Consider the following 20,361-nt stretch of genomic DNA (forward strand, 5'->3'; position numbering starts at 1 on the left):
AGACGCAAAGATGCTCTCTGCTCGTGCCCTCCCACCGTGTGCTCTCAAAGGGGACAAGGGATGGGGGGCGCGAGATAGAAAGGGTGGGGGGCGGAATTCCCTCGCAGTTGAGTGACAAGCGAAGGGTCCAAGGGCGTGCTCGTGGGAGGGAGTGTAGAGGGAGTCTCCGGATCCTCTCCATCCCGTTCCTCCAAGGGAAACACTTCCACCGAGGCGCTCGCCTCCCCTCACCACCCTGCCGTCCTCGCCGCGAGTGATTCCGGGGGAGGGGGAGGATTCGTTCTCCCGCAAAGGGGGGCGGAGGAAGAGTTGAGCTTGCGTGGGAAAAACCAAAACGACGGTCATCGAAACCAGTCGTACTAGTTGGACAACGTCATTACTGGTGATGAAACCAGGGTCTTTGAATACGACCCAGAAACAAAACGCTAAAACTCTGAGTGGCACGACGACCAGTCACCCAAGCTCAACAAGGCAAGAATGAATGAATCAAAAGTGAAAAAAATGCTCATTGTCTTTTTTGACGGTAAAAGAGTGGTCCATAAGGAGTTTGCTCCTCAAGGACAGACAGTTAACGCTGCCTACTCCGTGGATGTGCTGTAAAGACTCCGAAAAAGGGTCACCAGGACGACAAAAGACATCTTTGCTACCTGGCAACTTCATCACGACAACGCGCCTTGCCACAACGCACTACGAGTCTGCAAGTTCCTGGCCAAAAACCAGGGGCAAACATTACCCCACCTCCCTTATCTATAGTCCTGGCATCACCCAAGCAGACTTCTTCGCTAACTGGCAACTCCATCACGGCAACGCGCCTTGCCACAACGCGCGACGAGTCCGCGAGTTCCTGGCCAAACACCAGGTGCCAACGCTGCCCCATCCTCCCTCTATAGTCCTGGCATCACCCAAGTACACTTCTTTTTGTTCCTTCGGATCAAGGAAGCCCCGAAAGGAACCCGTTTTTCGTCCATAGAAGTGATCCAATCAGCCGTGACGAACACCTTGCGAAAGGTCTCCGAAGATGCCTTGCAAGATACGTACCGGTCAAGGCAGAGTCGCTGGAAGAAATAAGTAGAGGTCCAGGGACAGTACTTTGAAGAATTTTGAGTGTTTGTGCATATCTGTTCCATAAATCACCTATAAAAAATAAAATCATTACTTTTGGAAAGCACCCTGTAGGTCGGGAGAGTATGTAGACGGGGCATCGAAATGGACAATGCAATTAAATTTTTTTTTATATTTCATGGCCATTTTTTTGTTTTTTAAATAAATATTCAAATATTTTCTTTGAAAAATAAAGGCGACAAATTCGTTAAATCATCTTAAGCTTCAACTCACCAATCATTGACAATAAGTGGGAGCATTTGGCTAAACTTCATTGAAACTGAACTATTATGGAAATTTCTGTTCCAAACACCGTTTAAATAAACCTCGAGAAATAAAATACAAGGATAAAAGGCTTTTCGATAAAGGAACCAACCTTTGATTTTAATGCGCACAGTAGTGATGCTAGGACTTCGCCAGTGTGAACGGAGTTAATATCCCAGTGCGCATGCTTGAATTTTTTCACCGCCTTCGAGTGAGCCAGTCGCGGCCGTCCCGAGTGAGGTGCGGTCATCGCTGGTGACTGAGCGAGTTGAGGAAAGGTACAGCTGCATCAAATTTCGTCAAACGCTCGACGATTCTCATAGCGATACAATTCATAAGCTTCAGCAAGTGTTAGGAGACGACGTCGTGGGGGTTATAAATTCCTATACGGAGAACACTTGGAAATATTTCTTGGAAGTATTTTACGCGAAGGAATGAAGACGTACATCCCATCCAAGCTAAATGCAACAGTAAGGAATCTAGATGGTACAACGAGGAAGCAAATCGGCATTAAGAAGCCAAAGAAGGCTGCAGTCAAATTTTAAGAAGATTTTAAAAAGTGACGATACAGTTTATGTGAGTACATCCAAACTCAATCTAAAAGAATGTCGTTAGAATTTCGTTGCTTCCGAAGTTGAATACGCCATTGAAGCGTCCCATCTACAGAGCGGGGGGGAGGGGAGATAATGCAATAGGCGACGGCGGAGATGAACGATCGCCATTCCTCCAAAAAGAAGCCTTCCATAAGCGTTTTCGGCAGTGAGTGGGAGGATCGCTGGGCTGAGTGTGTGGGGACCTACTTTGAAGGGGATTAGGCTCCCAATCCCCTCATATAAGTAACATATTTATCCCGTCTAAAGGTCGGATTGATTTTAGATAGACGTCACATTTGTCTAGTTTTACCATCTTGTTCCATTCGAACGATGTAAACACCACGCTGGAGCAATGAAAGTGATCGAACGCGGTCGACGCGACGGAGTAGCGCGAGGGATTCGCCACCACCTCCCCAGCCGCCCAAGCACCCTCTCAGGCGTGCGGGCCGATTCGGAACGGATGCTTGGTGGAGCGATGTGAAATACCTCGAAGAACATAAATATGTCGAGATATTCAGACGTATCTGACATACTACCTTGATCAAAATGTTCCCGGAATAACCACCGTGTGGCGCTCCCATCGTTCCGATTTGAGTTCTGTTTTTTTTGTTAAATTGGTACATCTGTTGTTGATATTCCCTTTAAATCTTAGTGTCATAACTTGACATTTGCAAAAGTTACGTAGCCAAGAGTACATCTATCTCTGTGTGTGTTGGCGATTTTTTACAATTGCAGAAATGGATTTAAATTTGCAACAACGAACTTGTATTAAATTTTGCGTAAAAAACGGATTTAGTGGCGCACGGACGTTGGAAATGTTGGAAAAGTGTTTCGGCAACGATTCTCTAAAAAAAAACGGTCGTTTACCAGTGGCACGAGCGGTTCAGAAGTGGTCGTGAGTCAATCGAAGATGATGAACGCAGTGGCAGACCATCGACATCGAAAGTCGGTGAAAAAATTGATAAAGTAAAAGAAATGTTGGTCAATAACCGCAAATTAACCATCAGAGAAATAGCGGAGGACTTGAACATTGCCTATGGATCCGCCCAAGACATTGTGGTTAATGATTTGGGTTTCCGTCGTGTAGCAGCAAAGTTGGTGCCAAAAGACCTCAATTTCATGCAAAAAAGAGACCGTGTTGACGTCGCAAAAGACATGATTTGCGAGGCTGAATCCGATCCCACATTCATCAAAAGGATCATTACTGGAGACGAGACGTGGGTTTATGAGTACGACACGCAATCCAGACATCAGGCAAGTGAATGGCGTTCACCAAATGAGCCGAGACCAAAAAAACCACGTCGTTTTCAGTCAAAAAAGAAGGCAATGCTGACGGTTTTCATGGATTACAACGGTGTAGTGCATCATGAATTTTTGCCAGAAGGCCAGACAGTAAACAAAGAGTATTATTTGGGCGTTATGAGACGTTTGCGTGAAGCAATTCGCCGAAAGAGACCAGAAATGTGGGCAGAAAACTCGTGGATTTTGCACCATGATAACGCACCGTCGCACAGTGCTATCATTATTCGTAATTTTTTGACGAAAAATGCAACAAATACCATCCAACAGCCACCGAATTCACCTGATTTGGCTCCCTGTGACTTCTTTCTGTTCAATCGAGTTAAAAAACCATTACGGGGAACGCGTTTTAGCAGCCGAGAGGAAGTAATGGAAAAATCGCAGGAAGCACTGATGGACATACCGAAAACCGAATATAAAAAATGTTTCGAGGATTGGATCAAGCGCTGGCATAAGTGTGTTGCAGTCGATGGGGATTACTTTGAAGGGGACAATATAGATTTAGATGAATAAACTTGTATTTTTAATTTTCTGAATAAATTCCGGGAAATTTTTGATCAAGGTAGTATGTAAGAAGAAATAAATAAAATCAAACCTGTTAAACTAGGCCAACAAAAATAAAATTGGCATTGTGCCAGTTTATTAAGTGAGTGAAACGGGAGGTATAAGAGAGTTGAATTCGGCCACACTCGACGGGGCTAAAACACGGAAAAAGTGTTCGGGCACTTCCCGGAGGCTCTCGAGCCATTACTAAGAGTACGTAGTTCAAGAGCCAATGAAGGATAAGATTCGCATCGGGAGAGGTCCTCGACAGGTGAGAGAGAGGGATTGTCTGCTTCCACGAAGGTCCGGGGGCAGCCATGGGGATCGAGAAAGGCCGACATGGAGGTTCCAAAGAGCGCGATCACCTCTTGACCCCTTCCCTCGCAACCTGTCTCGCGCATCGGGGGCACCCCTCTCGGACTCATCGATTCCGAAGTATGACCTTCTCCCGGGTCAACTCGTTCTCGTGTATCTCTCTCCCTTGCCTCTTCGGACTCCATTCAGACGATGCCAACGGCATTCCTCCAGAAGCCGTGCTTTTTCACTCCTCAGGAAACCGTTAAAGTCTTCCGACTCCAATTACCGCGGCCTTCCAGCCCTCCCCCCCCCCCCCGATCAGCTGATTCCACAATTCCCTCCCCCGTTCGAACGGGGGCAAGTTTAGATCCTTCGGATTGAAAGAAAATGAAGACGTTGGAGGATGAAACACCGGAGGGTTTTTCCTTCCCTCCCTAGATATTGTCTCAAAGGAAATGAAACCCTCCTACCGCAGACTGCACTTGGTGGGAGAGAGGTGGGCAGCGGGGGTGGCCTCGAATCGGGGGTAGGGTTCAATGAGTAAGTGGGGCGGTGGCGATGGATGCTTCGGACAAACACAATGACACAGAGGAAGTGCGACCGGTCGATTTCGACGCAATCTACAAATCTGGATCTGCCCCTTCAAGCGAAATGTGTACCCGATAGAGGGGCTTCCGCAATTTGCTTCCCGTAGACTACCATGTTGAAAATCAATGGACGCCATTTCAAAACTGTAACGTATTTTCCCGAGGTTAGTTACCTCGGGAAGACTTTACTTTGTTTGATTCGAGGTTGAATCACATCATTTTAAAGATGCAGTCCTCCCGAAGCTCCCAGTGGAGGGAATAGCTGACGGAATGTAGGGCGGTGGAAACGTTGAGCGGTCATTTGGAAGGCCGGACGTGGCCTGGAACTCCGTGAACGATGGGTGGGGGGCGCACGATGCAGAAATATGAGCACCCTAATCCGATTTCAACTGTTCACGAGCATTCGAGATGGTTGAGTGGAAAATGGAATTAGTAGCTTCAATATAAACTGGCTTAGATTAAAATGTATTAGGATTTAAGGATTTTAAAGTGCATATATTAGTTCAAATATTACGGGTGAGATCGATATCCCATGGCAATGGCTGATAAAAAACTTGCGCATTCGAATTCGAAGCTACGATTATCTCATTTTATGAATAATTTTCATGAAACCCACATCAATTTAAATGCATAAAAATACTTCGTTTTTAGTTAAAATCCTATATTTAGCAGAAAATTATAATCACAAATTTTACATTAACGTTATTGAGCCATCAATTTTTTTAATTATATTATTTGTCATAAAAATATTCAAGAAATACCTGCATGCGATGCAAACTTCTAAAATATTCCAAACTTTCCCTTTAAGCGTAGAAGTTATTTGATGGATCAATCGACAAAAATATATGCATGGCAATCGGTTATTAGCATCTGTCTGTCATCTTTACTGTCAAATTCATTTCCTATTACACCATAGTTTTGGCTATGAAAGGAAACCCCACGTAAAAGAGGGTGAAAATTATTCCAGGAATATTGCCGCGTCTTTACTTTTTGAATGCCAGAATTCGGAGTCCAACCTTGTAAACGATTCCATTGGTAAGTAAATGGTAACCGTGTTTAAGAGATTTCCGTCTCTCTGTAATGATCAAGTTCCATGAATTTCGATGGATCTTTTAAATAACCAAATCCTTTCTCACGAATCGTCCGTATTTTTTATTTTAGAACTCCTCTCTAATCTTACGCTAGAGTTGCCATCTTCCTATTCAGGCACTCTCGAGTCTCCCGGCACAAAAGGAATGAATAGCTCTGGCGTTCCCTTCAGGGGAAAGAACCGCTTTAGCCCTCTTTGGGCCATCACATGCCGCCGTGAATCCTGGCATGCGCGCGACGAAGCGAGCCTGGTTCCCATCAATCGCTCGCCGCTCCCTTCGGTGTAGCTCGAGTCCACTCCTCTAAGCACTCCCTCTCTCTCTTTCTCTCTCTCGATTCCCATTTCGTTCTGCTCGAGTTTTATTCGATAGTCTCTCATCTTGATACCCCTGGTGTGCTTTCACTGCAAAGCATATGCCACCTATGAGAATGATCCAACACGGTCAAAGATCAAAACACATACTTCGACAGAAACTGCGGGAGATGCCGCAACAGTACCCCAAAATTTCAAAGTTTAAAATGACACCTCGTTAGCTTAACTAGCTAAAGCACGCGACCGGATATTGAGGGATCTGGGTTCGAATCCCAGTCAAGGCGAATGATTTTTACACTCTGAAATTGTTGCATTGATTATACTTCTACGTTTTCACTGCATAAACAGAATCTAACCCGCACTTCAATTGACATCGAATAGCCCTTTGGCTTTGATTCACCATCAGAGTGATATGAGAATAATTTTCTGAACTTGATCGTAACCGATTTTTGTCACCGAAATTAATTTATCGAAAAAAATAATAGGAATTGCAACCGCGTCAGGTGCGTCCCGGCAATCAGTATTGGAATCGCGCCTTCTCTAAATCCTTTGGCGAACGAATTCCGTCGGCTCTTCGCTTTAAAAGACGGGATGGCTCCGAGTTACCTTGATGTTTTACCTTCCGGGAGAAGCTTGAACCAGTCCGAAAAGACTTCACTTATCTTTTGGTAGCAAAAACTTGCACTGTTGAGAAAACAAAGTAGTTGAAAAGCGGTGCAAGAAATGTTGACAGTTAATGAATAAAAGAGGAGCCCAAACTCAAACCTTTGCTTTCCGCATTATTTCCGCACATTCTGCAAAGTCGAGCGATTCGTCTTTTTACAGTTTCGTTGCATAGGACTAGCAAAACACACAAATGTCCGATCCTTGCTCGCTTCCTCGAGGCATTGACTTCCTCGTACCATGGCGCGATGAATGGACTCTTCCAAATGCCAGAACGATTGGCGGATTGAATCGAGTATTTACGCGGTTGTTGATTCCCGGCCAATAGGTGTCTCATAAGTACATTCGGGTTTTTAGGGAACAAATAAACCGTCTACCATAAAATGCCTACATCTACCAAAATTGCATACTATTATAATTGCATACAAAGGCCTGAAATGGTAGAACGCGATTGTTCTTCGCCGTGGCGTCAGTCCGACGTCCCCCGAGGGGAATTCCTGAATCAATGGAGCAGGGTGGGGCCCCATGGTGATTAAAATGGCCAGGGAAACAAGGGAAATCTTATGCACGAACATGACCCGCCTATAGATGATGACAGGTCCACGTGCACTCGCCCTCGATTCAAGCTCGGGAGTGGCGAACATCTGGCGAGAGGCAGAAGGCATTCCACTCGCACACGGCTGGGAGCACTTCCATCAACTGGGCCGGCACGTGCAAGCACAGGCATCACCGCTCACCGAGCAAAATCCTTTGAAAACCAATAACATCACTTAGCCGAGGAAAAAGGATACAGGCGCCCGCAGTTCGCTTACCAGGCAGGTGTCAATCCACGAGATTATGTGGAAATTCAATATTTGGGTATATAATGCCGGATGTCAGAGAAAAGAGGAAAGAGCAAGGCATTCCAAGACGCCGGGGGGGTGGCGCTACTGCTCTGAGATATGTTCTGCTATCGAATGAAAGGGGGCCAAGGAGGGGTGCGGTTGTGGGGAGGGGGTCGATCCCTTTTCGAGCAGTCTCACACTTGCAATGGGACCAGCTCCGTGCGGGTTCCGCCAAGTCTCCTCGGAGGGAGCATGGCCCTTCTCCACTCTCACTTGTCACGTAAGATGAATACGGAATAGCCTTCCCTTGCCAACGACAGCCCGGAAATTGACTAATATTTGCGAATAAATTATTTCAAAATGCATGAATTATTCACTTAATTCTACGTGTGTCATACTGATGACGATATTCATATCATGCGTAAAGAGGCCTACGGTGGAGTCTTTCCGTCAGTTTAAGTACATTTAAACACATTCAATCATCTACACCTACATAATACCCCGCAAGCCGCCGCAAGGGCGTGTGGCGGGGGGTGTTAGGTCACCAACCGTAAAAAGGAAAAATACCACATGCAAAAAAACAACACGGAAAATTACACCCACAGCAGCGTACACACTCATGCAAAAATCCCTTCATCCAATACTCATGCAAACACATATACCGCAAAAGAACTAAAAAACTGCACCCCATGATGCAGCACGAAAGCCATCCTACAACACGGAAGCCAGGACACAACAAGCAAGAAATTGAAACATCACTACCACATGAAAATGCACAACAAAACGCTCTACCCCCCAAAGAGTCTGTAAAAGGCAGGGAATGCGACCCAACGTTTCAGGTAGCAGGAATTTCCCCCCGCGGAGAGGGACGAGGGACTGAAAGGGAGACTTAAAAACAGATGAACAGAACACGAATGAGGTCATTCGGAAAGAATGGATCATTATAACAAAACACATAAGGTTAGTGGAAGAGCATGCATTTAAGTAGAACTAATTATTTTTTAGACGCTGAGGGTGGCAAGTGGAATTTTTGCTATCTATAACTCTGCAGCTGCTATCCCGTATTGTCCGTGGGAAGAAGGAATCCTTGAGTCGGCTAGTTCTGGCATATATTTCCCGAATTTCATATGCATGATCCAAGCGACCAATGTATGTAGGAGTACGAATAATTAGCGAGACTTCTGTGCTGAAACATGCGGATCTGAATTTATTTAATAATTTCAATCTTGCATTGAATTCTCTCTCTTCCAATGATTCCCACCCCAAATCCATGAGCATTTCGGTGACGCTTTGCGTTTTATCGTAGGAATTTTTTACAAAACGGGCTGCCCGGCGTTGAAACTTCTCAATTTCCCGAATGAGAACTTTTTCACTCGGATCCCACACGCTGCATGCGTATTCTAAATTGGGCCTTACAAGAGCGTGGTAACAACGTTCCTTGACCTTCGAGTCACTTTTGCCGACAATGCGTCTAATGAATCCCAATTTTTTATATGCTTGACCGCAGACTTCACGTATTTGAGTCCCCCAAGTTAAGTCTTTTGTGAATGTGACACCTAGGTATTTTACCGTATCAACTACTGCTAGGTCACCTCCAGCTAATTTGTAAGCAAATCCCGTTGTTCTTTTAAAGAAATTTACCACTGAACATTTATTATAATTTAGTGTCAATCCCCAGTTACAGCACCATTTAGTAATGCAATCTAAATGCTGCCCTAGAATAATACAATTCTCATCCCCAGATATCTCGCGATAGATCACCGCGTCATCCGCGAATATCCTAATTTTACTTTTCACTTCGCGGTTCAAATCGTTAACAAAAATCAAGAAAAGCAACGGCCCGATTACACTTCCCTGAGGTACCCCCGACGTGAATTGAACGCTGTCGGAACTAGCACCATCAAGGACTACCCTCTGTTCCCGCTCTGAAAGAAAAATTGTAACCCAATTTATTGCGCCCTTTTTTACACCCGCAGCCTTTAATTTATGAATTAGTTTACCATGTGGAACCTTATCAAATGCCTTTTGAAAATCTAAGAAGATCGCATCCACTTGCCTACCTCTCTCACCAGATAAAAGTAAATCATGTGTGAATAATCCTAATCTACATCATCTACATAATACCCCGCAAGCCGCCGCAAGGGCGTGTGGCGGGGGGTGTTAGGTCACCAACCGTAAAAAAGAAAAATACCACATGCAAAAAAACAACACGGAAAATTACACCCACAGCAGCGCACACACTCATGCAAAAATCCCTTCATCCAATACTCATGCAAACACATATACCGCAAAACAACTAAAAAACTGAACCCCATGATGCAGCACGAAAGACATCCTACAACACGGAAGCCAGGACACAACAAGCAAGAAATTGAAACATCACTACTATCCTAATTGGGTTTCGCATCAGCGGGTTTTCCTGAATCCGTGTTGATTGTCAATTAAAAAGTTAATATTGTCCAGGTGCCTCATTATTGAACTGACAGTTATGTGCTCTAAGATTTTGCAACAGATAGAAGTGAGAGATATAGGTCTTTAATTACTGGAATCCTCCCTGTCACCACTTTTAAAAAAAGGTGTTATTTGCGCGGTTTTCCAAATCATAGGTACTTTGCACTCTGTGAGGGATTTGTTAAACATAAATTCAAGGTACGGGGCAATGTTTGGAGCTAAATGTTTTATCACCAGAGCTGGTATATTTTCGGGACCCGGGGATTTGTTGGGTTTAATCTTATAAAGCAATTATAGAATTCCTTTTTGGTCCACTGTTATTTTTTCCATGGGTGAAGTATGTATTATTTCTTGGAGATATGCGGTGGCAACATCATTCGAGAAAACGCTTTGGAAGAATGAATTTAGGATGTTAGCTTTACCCTCACTGTCTGTATGGATTATATTGGTACCATCCCTTAAGCAAGCCATGGTTTGTTTACTCCCATTTACCGCCGGCCTCGGTGGCGGGGGGGTAACGTCCTCGCCTACCAACCCAGAGATCGTGGGTTCGATTCCCACCTAGGTGGATTTCCCTCCATCTAGGGCTTGGTTGTATGTGATTGTCGTCAAATGTCTGTATTGTAGGGTTAGGTGGAAGAAGGGACTAATAGTCCCAACCTCGCCCAATTAAGTCGATAAATAAATAAATAAAATAAATAAAAATTTACTTCCCTAACATATGACCAGAAACCTTTGAGGTCAGTGTCCAAGTGTTCGCAAAGCACTTTGCGTTTAAATTCCAGTGAGGTGCTACGTAATTGTGTTTTGGTTTCAATTTTAGAGGATCTATATGTGTCCCATTATTGTTTATCCTCAGGGGATAATGTGTTCACGCCTGCCCTCTTTACCCTAGAGTGTAGCATTCTCTGCTTTCGAAGGGCTTTTCTGATGCCTTTATTGTACCACCTGGGGTCGCGATTTGCTTTAACGTATTTTATAGGCATGAAATCTTTCATTCCTTTTTGCATAATATTGACAAATTATGTCCAAGTTTCTTCCAAGTTGGCATGGCGTAAGCAGGTTTTGAACTACGATAGTGAAGAGTTCAATTGATTGGCAAAAGTTTCAAAGTCTGCTTTATGGTAATTATAAATTTTTTTTTCTGGTTTAACATTTTTTTTTCTATGACCAAGTGGACATTTGCTCGTGCGCTGTACAGCAGAGTTAAATCTTTATCGGGAAGTAAGAAAGGAAGATCTTTGCTAACAATTAAAGATAAGGCGGGTAAGATAACAGCTGATACAGGAAAGATCCAAGAGAGATGGAAGGAATATATAGAAGAATTGTATAGTAAAGAACTTAGAACAATAAAGTTATACGTAGAAAAGGAACATGACGCAGAGGAAGATAGCTTAGGTCCAGGCATCCTCGACGATGAGATAGAAAGGGCATTAAGGAAGATGAAACTAAATAAGGGGATGTTGGAAGAAATCCTAGGGAGGCAGGAACCGTGAATGTGGAGCGTATTGATCGGCAGCGGGATGTTGAAAACTGTATTAGAGGGGAGAATGCTAGGCAAACGAGGAAAGGGAAGGAACAGGATAGGGTTGTTTTACGCTATGAAGGGAGGAAGAAAGTACTCAGAGATGAGGAGGGACTTGATATAGAGTCGGTAGCTGGATGGTGTTTTTTAGGAGTCACAAAATATTTAGTTAGTGGCTTTGTCCATCCAAAAATGTACCTTAACCGTTAGATTACCTAATTATATATATTGATATATATAATTAGGTACAGGTATGTATATATATATATATATATATATCGATTATTCAGAAACACTCACACGAGCAGCATAATATTTGGACGGCACAATAAAACAAATAAAATAGTAACACTTAGTGAGTAGAAGAACACTCACATTGTAATTTTTTCGGCCTTCTCCGAGGCCTTCTTATTTGTGTTTTTATTAGTGCAGTCCAAATATTATTTATATATATATAATATTTGTAATATAATATTATATATATATATATATATATATATATATATATATATATATATATATATAATGTATAACACTTTGTACTACTGGACACAGACAAAAACACAGAAACACACAAAAAAGAGACTTACTATTCACGTCCGCGAGACTTTCAAAAAGTGTTGCGTCTTCAGTCGCCGTTTTCTGAAGACGACGGCCGAGCCATTGAAATGTTAAATAACATATTGTGAGTGTCCTTTCATTGTGTCTCTATGGTCTAAAAATCTACATCTGTGTTTTTACATATTTGTGCGTCGCCGAAGATTGTTCCATATTGAATATATATATATATATATATATATATATATATATATATATATATATAGTACAATACACAGTAACACACAATATAGAAACACAAAAAAAGGAGAACACTCACACGTATTTTCTTGATATTTCGACGGAAACAATCCGTCTTCATCTGAAGATATAGAAGTAATGACTGCTGGAATTGTTGGGGTGAGGGGTGCGAGAGAAAGGGAAGGGGGCCAGGGGAAGAGGAGAACGGAAGGCGAAGGAGGGGTGAGAGGAATGGTTGGGGAGGGGAAAGGGAGAGGGAGGGGGTGGAATTGACACAAAATCGGAAAATAGAACAACAAGCTCACCGCAACTATTGCAACATACGAGACCCAGGCTTCAACCTACAAAGCATTGATCAAGACCTCGCAAGTCAAAGTTCTGTCCCTCTCTTCCTTGATAAAGGTGGTAACGACCACCGAAAATTCGAAAAATAGTGAGTCTCTTTTTTGTGTGTTTCTGTGTTTTTGTCTGTGTCCACTAGTGCTAAGTGTTATATATATATATATATATATATATATATATATATATATATATATATATATATATATATATATATATAATTGTGTGTTATATATATATATATAATTGTGTGTTATATATATATATATATATAATTGTGTGTTATATATATATATATATATATATATATATATATATATATATATATATATATATATGTACCCGGGTGTCTAGGTTAGATTATTTTAAGAAAGCGATTCTCACGAAGCGGCAACTACTACGAGTTACTCGAAGTAACATAGGTTCAAGGGCAAGGAACATTTGCGTAGAGTATGATGCTGTGTAGATTAGATAGACATCTGCAATATTGGCAAAAAAACCAGCAACACAGAAAATCATTTGAGACCAGGTTTTTAAGGCGAATTTAATTGGAAGTCTACATTTTGTGATGAAAACGTTTTGAAAAGTTCAACTGAAACAAAGGATATCGTGTTGAAAAACTTCCTTTGGGCCTATTTCAGATTAATAGGTTACAGATCTTTCTGTTGCCGGAGAAATTGAGAAAATGCACAAAGTAGAGGGACTACCTGTAAGATTTGTAACGGGAAATTTTATGAATAAGAAAATTGTTATTGAATTGTCGAAAACATTTGGCTGGGATCAAGGAGAAAGGTCGCACGCTGCATGCGCCACCAATCTCACATTGGAGATGCTGCGAGGAAAGATATTTCCTGGAGGTTGGAATAGCTCTAGGGGAGCATAGTTTTCAGGTTTTTCTATTACCGAAAAATATTCCTATTTTAATTGCGGAATTGAAGATTGGAATGCTTTACCAAAAAGTTTCGCACAGCCTTTCCAAAGTAAGGTTGGGACATTTGTTACTAGGCTGAAAAAAACTTGATGCTTTTGTTTGAGAGTATGTTGTTCATGTATCGGAAAATATAGTTAATTCCATCAATAAATGATACGAATTTGTATTAACTATTTTTTGTCACCTCATGTTACCACCCGAGAACAAATGTATTGGTGGTAGTATGTGGGATCCTCACGAAGATTGATTGCTGAATTGAATCGCATGCAGCGTAGGGGAGCTAGATTTGTGATATGTTGTAATGATAGACTTGTTAGCGTATCCAAAATGTTAGAGCAGCTAGGCTGGGAACACTCACGGAGCGAAGGTTAAATTACAGATTTAATGTCATGAATAAATTGAAAGGACGCCACTTTAACAATGATGTTTACAATGTACTCTCACCCCCATCGTACTACGGTAAGAGAGATCATGCCAATGAAATTAGAGAAATTGAGTGTTGAACAAATAGATTTAAGATTTCATTTTTTCCACAAAAGATAATGGATCAGAATTACAGTTTTCCGACCGCGCCAGGAGGGAAAATTAATTTGGGTCAAAAATAATCTGGTGTGTAATCCCCGCCTACCATACACCCTAGCGGCGGCTTTCAGGGTGTTATGTCAGTAAAAAATAAAGATTTTAAACTATGAAGAATGGGTTTTGGGACAAAAATTTAAGCCGATGAATATGCGTGCTAAAGTAGCCATTGAACAGAAAAAATAACTTGCCCCAGAGAGATAGAACACGCTAAAAGACCTATGGTAGGGAAAAAATAAAACTAGAAAAAAGAGGCAAAAAGATGTGAAGAATATTATTAAGTGCAGAAAAGCCTTGTCCATGGCAAATGAAATTAACCTAATGACAGTGACAAACCTCTCAATTCCATTCACTATAAGTTAATACCAAATAAAGAAAATGTTAATTCAATTCAGTAAAAGTAAAATTCTTACTGTAGATATTAGATTATCGACATCAACATAAATACCCCGCGATTCACCAAAGATTTGCGTGGCAGGGGGCGCAAGCACCAGGTGGGGTGAGTAAGGGATAAGGGAGAACAAGGGAGAGGGAGGGAAAAGGGAAAAATATTCAGTAAAAAACTAACAAACGACGTGCAAATTTTTATACATACTGAAAGAAGACAATTCAAAACAGGGGTTAATTCACCTAATAAATTAGTTATTTGTAAAGGAAAAATAAATTAATTAAAGGAAATAAAAGCCACATATACGAAAGTTGGCTACCATAACCAGACAGGTGATGCAGAATTGAAAAGTTAGAAGGGGAAATTCGTCTATTTCATGGGCATGCAAATCATGATCTCTGCCCCTAAAGTCACAGCTATGGAATGTGATACACAGCTGATTGTAAGGAGAGAGTGTTGTAGAAATTCTATTCAGAAAGAAGGAGTATCACCCGACAATACTGAAAGAGGAATATTCTATTGACGAGGAGAGAGAAGAGTACATCTTCAAAACTATTTCGCTGGGATTGCGAACTACTTTTATCTTTTACTCATAACTCACAATTGGAGATCAGGGGATGGGGTTCATCATTACGCCAGCAATACGATCTCCTATCAATGCAATATTTTTGCATAATCTGTGCATCAGATTGTAATAATTTTTACGTAACAAATTTCGCTTCGCTGCGGTGGTTTCATTGAAAACATCGATCAATGAATTACTCCTTCAACTTTTTTTTCATTTTTTAAATAGAAATTAACACCAAAAAATTTTTGTTCAGTTAATGGTTTGCACTTTTATGTAACACTATCAATTATTGTCAGAACCAATTTGCCGTTCATGTAATGAAACCAATATTTCTATAGCCCTTCCTCACAAACTGTCTCTGTACTCCCTCTCAAAAATGGGAGAAAAATTCATCTAATCAAACCATTGGCTAATATTTCTTCGTCATCAATACTTTATCAGAGGCAAAATAGAGAAGCAATCATAAGTCATTTCGGAGCGGTTTTTTCACTGAAATCGGATATGGAGGTATTCAGTAATGGGGCTAGCCCAATTGGGTTTCCAATTCACTCAAGGACGCCTTGGCAATAGAAGTGTTATTTTAATTAATCCACTAGTTGGTCAGGTTTAAAGTTCCTAGCCCCTTGCTGGACCAAATTCAATTCCCACTGTAACGAGAAGGAACAATTAACCAGGTGGCACCAACCACACTGCAATGCGCACCAAATTCCGTGGCAAACCAGAGATGACACGCGTGCCTCCTTCCGAGTAAGTGACCAGTTGGCTGGGGAAGAGCCTTTCCAATTCCCTCACCAGGGCTAGCGGGACGCAAGATGTTGCAGGGGGTTGGCGCGTCCACGCCCTCCGGTGGAGGACGTGGGCATATTCAATTGACAGAAAGGAGCGAGTAGTCAGAAGTATTTGTCTCCAATAAACGACACTTGCTGTCAAGAGTTTTGAATTAAAACCTCGAGGGCAAGGCGTGAATTGAAAAAGTTTTCGTCACACAATACGGATGATCCAGCTAGTTTTTGTGCTGTTTATGGGTTTTACTCTTTCATTTATCCTCTTAACTTTAACTGATTTTGATTTAACTTATTACTTCTCTGCATTTTGTCTAAGCGTTTATCAAATTGTTTTAATTTGTACAAATGTCGAAAATGACTATGAATTAAAAAATTCTAATTTTGTATCATCTATCAATAATAATACTGCCTAGTGTATTGTTAAATATTCTCTTTCACCAATATCTTCTCAACGATGCCTACGGAGTTATCCTCTTAAAACTCATCCAGCGGCTTGATTTGAAAGGATGAATGAACGGAGCAGAGTGCATTTTCTTTTTAGAATGACACAATGGCCAACAATGGCTGTTCGCAAAAGAGATCCAAGGTGCTCCCAACAAATGGCGCGGCAGCATCCCCCAATCTACCCTTCCCCCTCCATCCCGGCGTCCGCGACGTGAGGGGCCCTTGGACGGCTCCAGGGGCGGAATCTCGCGGCTGGCAACGGGCCATACCCCACCCGGATACCCAGAGCCCCCTTGCCCGAGAGTGAGTAAGGGGTGGCTCTCGAATAGCGAGAGACCCCGTGGGCGTCGTTCCCGAGGGCGAAGGATATTTAAAAGTGAAGTGGGTTACATGACTTTGAGATTGGCGACAAAGCGATGTCAAATTAGGCCGGAGAAAGGAAATCTGCCAAGACCAAAATGCAAGTGGATGAGCAAAACACTTTCATCGGGGACATATTTCTCGAGCCTCGAGTCGCGGATCAAGTTTTTCTCTTGATATTTATATTTTTCATATTTCAGTATCCTGCAAGCCACCACTAGGGTTTGTGGCTGGGGGTTAGTAGTTATAAAATTTAGCGTCCGTTTCAAAAAGATAAGGCAGGGGTGGCGGGTCAGAAAATGGAATGTAGAAGCATTACATGGTTTGAAAATGAAGGAGGTAGAGGAAATCATGGAGGATGGTAAAGAGCTAAGTACTATCGAAGAAAAATGGGAAAGTATCAAGAAAGGGTTGTCTAAAGCCATAAAAGACACCATTGGAACCGTTAACGCGAAAAGGACTAGGAAACCATGGATCACGGATGACATGATTACATAGATGGATGAGATGAGAAAATGAAAGAATGTAAGTACAGAGTTAGGCAAAATGAAGTAAAAAGAGTTAAACAATAAACTGAGGCGGACAATTAATAAAGGATGGTGGAAGACGCAGTGAGAGGGCATGGAAAGTTTGCAGGGGAAGGGTGAAATCGTTGCGCTGTGCAGCAAAGTTAAATCTTTATCGGGAAGTAAGAAAGGAAGAGCTATGCTAACAGTTAGAGATAAGGCGGGTAAGGTAATAGTTGACGCAGGAAAGATCCAAGAGAGATGGAAGGAATATATAGAAGAACTGTATAGTAAAGGACTTAGACCAATAAAGTTAGACATTGAAAAGGAACATGACGTAGAGGAAGATAGCTTAGGTCCAGGCATACTAGACAATGAGATAGAAAGGGCATTAAGGGAGATGAAACTAAATAAGGCCGCGAGGGTGGATAATATTCCAGCGGAACTACTGAAATGCTAGGGAAATGTGGGGGGAAGAGGCTATATGGGCTGATTCATAGTACCTATGAGGAAGGAATCTGGGTACTCTGAATCAAATGTTAAACTTTCACAGTAGGTAACTTCGTGTCTGGTTCCTGGGAAGGTGGCAGATGAAATGGGTTGGTTATGGGATACACTCTGGTTGTTGGTTCTAATATTGATGGACGTGGTGCATTGGCCATCATCCTCGTTGCTGAGCAGAGGGTACATTGTAGGGGGTATATGAGATTTTTTCCAATGCATGTTAGACGTCGGGAGATATTTAAGACGGTGTTGTTGCGGAAGAGAGTTTGTTACAAGGATGGCGTAAGTTTTGCATCTAATCCGATGGCATGGAGTCGGAGGGATCTTGGGATTAGGAGTGGATTTAAAAAGGGACCTGCTGGATTTAAGAGTATTTAAAATGTATGCCGTTCGTTTAAATGTTTCATTTGGGCATTTGGAGAGTAGATTGGCGGTGGTTTTGCAGTTGGAAAGGATAAGGAAAAAGATCTCTGAGAACCTTATCAAAATTTCAGGTGTTTTCCTTTATATTTTTTCCATAAAGTTCTTTTCTTTACATAATTTAATAGTTTCAGGCAATTTTTACGACTGTGAGGTTGTTATCAATTTCATCCATGCAAAATAAGCAACCTTCACACCCTTTATGAGTACTTCTTCCGGACCACCAATCACAGTCTCTCTTTCTCCTCCTCCCCACGCGATGAAATCCTCACCCAACCTCTCCCTCAACCCTCGGGCTTGCTCTTCACATTTTTCCCACCCCTCCGTCGCCTCTGCCGCCTTCGCATTCTCGGCCCTCCACTAATCAGCCCATCGAGATCACGGCGGGGCCACGCCAAGTACTAACCCTATTGTGTCTCGTGTACGGGTGGCTGTTTTCTCGGAGACTTAAAATGCCTCTTTGTATCCCCCCAAGGCTGGAGTCAAAAATGTTTTGCTCACTTAAGCATTTCTGTGGCGTACCTTGACCGTACGGATGATATGTGAATAATTGCTCAGCGAATTCATTTGCGATTAGCCACTTATTTTGGGAATCACATGTCGTCACAATAATGCATTCCTGGAGGTGGGATATTCTTGAATGGGGGCGGAAATTCACGATTTGTGTGAAATCTGACTCTTTCCTGAGGATCCTTCAAATTCTTTTTGCCATCACCAAATAATTAGGGCTCCACGGGCGATGAGACCGAGGCATTCGCCTCAATCACTTAAATCACTGCACTACTTTTCATTTCAATGTACTTTCTTAAGATTATAGGGTGAAGCAGCATTGAATTGAAGCGGTTATGTACATTTTAGATAGAGAGAAGATTATTTTCATGATCTCATCCTGTTAAGAAAAATTGATGAAAAATAAAATGTTAAACCCCATAGTTAAGAGATTGAAGATCACTTCTATAATATTTTTTAACGATTTTAACTGGCAAAGTGCATCGCATTTTTATTTTGTAAGCAAGCAAATTCCTTTCGGATTCAGTATCGTCGTATTCATATTAACCGTATGCATTTTCAAAATTATATTCATCAAATGAAATCGAATGAAATCTATTACTTCCCTTAATTAATCTATTTTGTATATTCTGTCACTACTTACTTGGAATATTTTTCATTCCCGGAATAGATCAATGCTTGATGATGGAATCAAACCGTAATTTTCCATTTCCCTTTTCCCCGGTGCATTTCAATCGTTGGTGAAGTCTCCTAGTTTCCAACTCCATTCAAAAGACTGCAATATTTGCTGCTGGCACCATTCGGCACCAGTTCAGGTCACCTCCTGAGAAATGATGCCGCCTTCCTGTCGCGCGCCACTCGTTCTCCCATAGTGTCTCAACTCCACGTGCGACACCAGAATTTCAAGGGCCGGCCGCCTCATGCGGAGTGAGGGCCAAAAGTGTCCAACGATCAATGCAACCTAAGCTTCGTCTTCCAAAAAAACCCCTGGGAAACCCCCTCGCATTGACGCAACCAATATCGTGAGTCCGTGTAGTCTTTGATGCATCGACGACCGAAATTGCATATGAAAAAATATTTGCCTCTTTTTCATTAAAGGGCATTTTTCTTTTCATTAATTTGTGTGATCCATAAAATTTTGGTTAGGCTTGATAACAAAGAAAACCTACCTGATTTTACGAATTCCCCGCCCACTTTCATTCCTACCTCGAGTTCTTCCCATGCCTCTTTAATAATTTCCTCTACATACAGGTTGAACAGCAACGGTGATAATGGGCAACCCTGCCTTACACCTCTTCCTAACACTGCCCAACCGGACTCCCCGTTCCCCACCCGCACCTGAGCAGTCTGAGACATGTACAGGTTGCGTATTAGCCTCCTTTCCCTCCAATGTATTCCTATTTCCTGCAATACTATATACTGATTAGTTTTTCCCACTTCACCCTATAAACCGCCTTTTCGAAATCTACGAAACAGGCAAACACCTCCTGGTTGTTTTTTATATTCCTCTCGATAAATAATCTCATTACTGTAATGGCATCACGCGTACCTCTCCCCTTCCTAAACCTAACTGATCATCCCATAAGTCATTATTTGCCCTTCTCTCTATCCTTTTGTTAATTATCATGAGAACAACTTCATCTACGTGGGATATCCAATATATTGTCCTGTAGTCCTTAC

General features: G+C 42.1%; 1 protein-coding gene across 1 annotated transcript in view; it reads right to left on the bottom strand.

Moving 5' to 3' along the window:
* LOC139688617 (acetylcholine receptor subunit alpha-like) overlaps nucleotides 1-20,361 on the bottom strand; it is a 500,693-nt gene that overhangs the window by 285,726 nt on the left and 194,606 nt on the right. The gene's annotated exons all lie outside the window — the stretch shown is intronic.

Source organism: Hetaerina americana, unplaced genomic scaffold (assembly GCF_022747635.1).
Source record: "Hetaerina americana unplaced genomic scaffold, ioHetAmer1.1.p SCAF_21, whole genome shotgun sequence".
Lineage (NCBI taxonomy): Eukaryota > Metazoa > Arthropoda > Insecta > Odonata > Calopterygidae > Hetaerina > Hetaerina americana.